Here is a 3,672-nt window from a genome sequence, read left to right as displayed (position 1 = left end):
GCTCTCAAAGCATCTCAGCAGCATAAATCTCCTAGGTTAAGGCATCACAAATCAGGCCATTCTAGTCCTAATATGTATACCTAGCCTACTCTAGCATGCATAATGTAACATAACATATCTCATAACACATAATGTAAGGGTAGTTTTGGGGATTCACCGTTCGGGCGCTGGCTGATCGTACACACGACTCTGCTCTGTTTGTCTCAAAACTCTTTTTACTCTTTTCAAAAATTTTACTTCATTATCAAAATTTCCTCAAATCCTCAGTTTGAGTTCAGATACGCCCGAAGATGCATCCGAATCCCTCAAACAAAGGCTCTAATACCAACTTGTAACAACGTAAATTTTCAAAACAATTTTTCATTTTTTAAACATTCATTTACTCACAAAATAACATCAAACATATTGTATCAAATGTTATTATCACAAAAACATCTTCCCAGAATCCAAAACATAAACTCCACAAGTGTGTACGAATCATGTCGGCGCCTTCCCGCGCTCATCACCGGTACTTGAAACACATCACACAACAACTATAAGCATAAATGCTTAGTGAGTTCCCCAAAATACCGCATACAACACATATGCCACTCGAGGCTATAATATGACCCTCCGGTCGATGTGTCTCAGCGGGACCCTCCAGTCCCGTAGCTCGTTGGACCCTCTGGTCCGGTCATAGCTCGTTGGGCCCTCCGGCCCGGTCTGTATCGTTGGACCCTTTGGTCCGGTCTATAACATCATACAACATACACATAACACATAGCACATAGCACATAATCTCATACATAGCACGTAAGACCCTCTGGTCCATACAAATATACCACTCTAGGTAACATATAGTGAGAAGACTTACCTCGCTGTCTCGGTAAGTATCTGACTCGGAAGAAATCTGATCTAGCCTCCGCCTAATCACACAGAGTAAATACTCTCATAAATACAACTGTACTCAACCCTAAAAGTCAACAAGGTCAACGGTCAAACTTTGACCCGACTCGCCGAGTGCACTAGGGCGACTCGGCGAGTCCACACGTGTCCACTGACTCTCTTAATCCCTTTCTTGGCACGTCGAGTTCTTCCCCTGACTCGATGAGTTCCACCTGGCATGAATCGCGGGGTCACCTCGACTCAACTCACCGAGTCTCAAGAACAACTTGGCGAGTTCCACTTGAACTCAGTCCCCCCTGACTCACTGAGTTATACCCCAACTCAGCAAGTCCACTCACTGAGTGATTAACGGGCAATCTTTATACTACTCTCCGAGTCTGTTCTTTGGACTCGGCGAGTTCATGCCATGCACAAACTCTATACAGCTCCTGAGGTCAGATCTGTTCCATACAATCATAGATCTGGCCTCCCCAAGCATGATAATCACGTAAAGTTTGGACCTTGGCACTCATATAACATCTAAATGGTCCAAAATGGTGATTTAGCCCCAAAAATGACATTCCAAGCTCATGGATCCCAAAGTGACTCACAAAGCTCCAAAGGTTAAGGCCTCTGGACCTCTTTGGGTCTAGATCCAGAACACAAACTCGAGAAGGGACCAAATGCTCTACTAAATCAACCTCTAAAAGGGTTAGAAAACCCTAACACAAGGAATCAACAACAAAACTGAGGAAGGTCCGAGAATAATACCTCAATACAGCCTCTATGAACTCAAAACCACCAAAATTGCACCTCCTTCAGCCCCCTCTTGCCTTGACCACTTCCCTTCTTGCAAAAACACCCACAAAATGATCAAGAATGGCCTCTCTTTCCTCACAAATGCTCTAGATCTCTTAGGGTTTCTCTCTGGGGGTTGATGGCCGCAAATGACGGCCATAAGGGCCTTTAAATATGTCCCAAACCCTGGAAATTAGGGTTTCATTAAACAGCATGGACTCGCCGAGTCCACCCTTGGACTCGCCGAGTCCAGACGCGAACCCGTGTGAACATCCGCGATCCTACTCGGCGAGTTTAGACCCCAAATCACCGAGTCTCCTCACAACACCCAAAAATAAAAGGAATAAAATAATACCTGGGAATCCGGATGTTACATCTCAATATGAGGAAAAGTACTCTTAGGTCTCAATCAAAGGTAGAATAGTCCAGTTTCAAAACTGTCTACAAAGGGGACACAATAAAAAAATCCTGCAAGAATCCTATTGTGGTGCCTAAAACTCAACCTAAAAAGAAAATTAGGAGGCCTAGGTTGTAACTTGATTTATTGAATTGGTCAGGAACTACAAGAGGTGGTAGAAATGGTGGTGGAAGGGGTGGTAGGAATGGTAGTGACAGGGGTCGTAGAGTTGGTAGGGGTGGTAGATTTGGTGGTAGCAGGGTTTGTAGGGTTGCTGGTAGGGGAGATGGAGTCCCTCATGAGATACTCCCAAATAAAGTCCCAAATACGGAGAATGAACAATGTGATGCTGTTGTGGAGAATGTAGATTCTCATGCTAATATGGAGAATGAAGAACCTAATGCTAATGTGGAGCATGCAGATTCTCATGCTAATGTGGAGAATGCAAATTCTGAGGAGAATGCATAATCTAAGGATGAAATAACTAATTTAAAGTGGAGAATCTACAATCTCAGAGCCTCAATTTACAATACTAAAGAAATCATGGGATGACTTGGTTTAACTGAAGAGGATTTGACTGAGTATGAATGGGTGAGACAAGAATCTGTGGAGATTGACAAGTCTCAGATTTGTTTTTCTATCATATATAGTAACATACTTCTCTTGACATTTAATTTATGTATTGTTGTTGTTATAGGATGGGGATGTTAGTGTTGATACTCAAGAATTTACACTTAAGAATGTTATTATTGAAGATGAAGTAAATGATGAAGCACTCCCTGAAGATGCAGGCCCTAAAGAAGCACTCCCTAAAGATGCAGACCCAGAAGATGCAGGCCCTAAAGAAGCACTCCCTAAAGATGTAGGCCATGAAGATGCAAAAGAGGCAGTCCATGAAAATGTAGTCCATGATGAAGCACTCCCTAATGATGTAGTAGTCCTTAAATCACATGATGATGAAGGCATACATTGGTCACAATATGAGAATGGAGTGAGAAAGAGGAAGCCTTTATAAAGGATAACATAAATAAAGTTAAAGAAGTGTGTGGTTACCAAGGATGGGAAAAAGGATGTCTTTAAACAAGCCAGTCAATCTAGATTAGGGTGTTGTTAAACCCTTCTTTTGTTAAAACATGTACAATCTTTAACCAAGGGTAGATGTTGTTAGCCCCTTTTGTGTATAGCCCATCTTGTACAAACTTTGGCTTAGGGTATAACTTACATACAATTTGGTTTATATTAGTACATGTTGATGGTTAATTATGCTTATATTAGTCATGGTAAATTTGTTGAGTGATGTTGCTTATATTGCTTAGGTTAGTACATGTTAATGGATGATTCCAATCATGGTTGATTTATATCATGGTTGATGCCAGTCATAGGTGATTCATGTCATGGTTGATTTCACTGTTACATGATTCTTTTCATTGTTCATTCCATTTGTTATTGATTCCAATCAAATTTTTGATGATCCCAACAATTCTTGATCCCAATCTTTATTGATTTGAAGCATTGTTCATTATAGTAATGGTTGATTCCAATATTACATGATTCTTGTCATTGTTCATTCCATTTGTTATTGATTTCAGTCAATATTTGATGATTCCAACAAA

Source organism: Lactuca sativa, chromosome 9 (assembly GCF_002870075.4).
Source record: "Lactuca sativa cultivar Salinas chromosome 9, Lsat_Salinas_v11, whole genome shotgun sequence".
Lineage (NCBI taxonomy): Eukaryota > Viridiplantae > Streptophyta > Magnoliopsida > Asterales > Asteraceae > Lactuca > Lactuca sativa.
Note: the sequence above shows the minus strand (reverse complement) of the source record.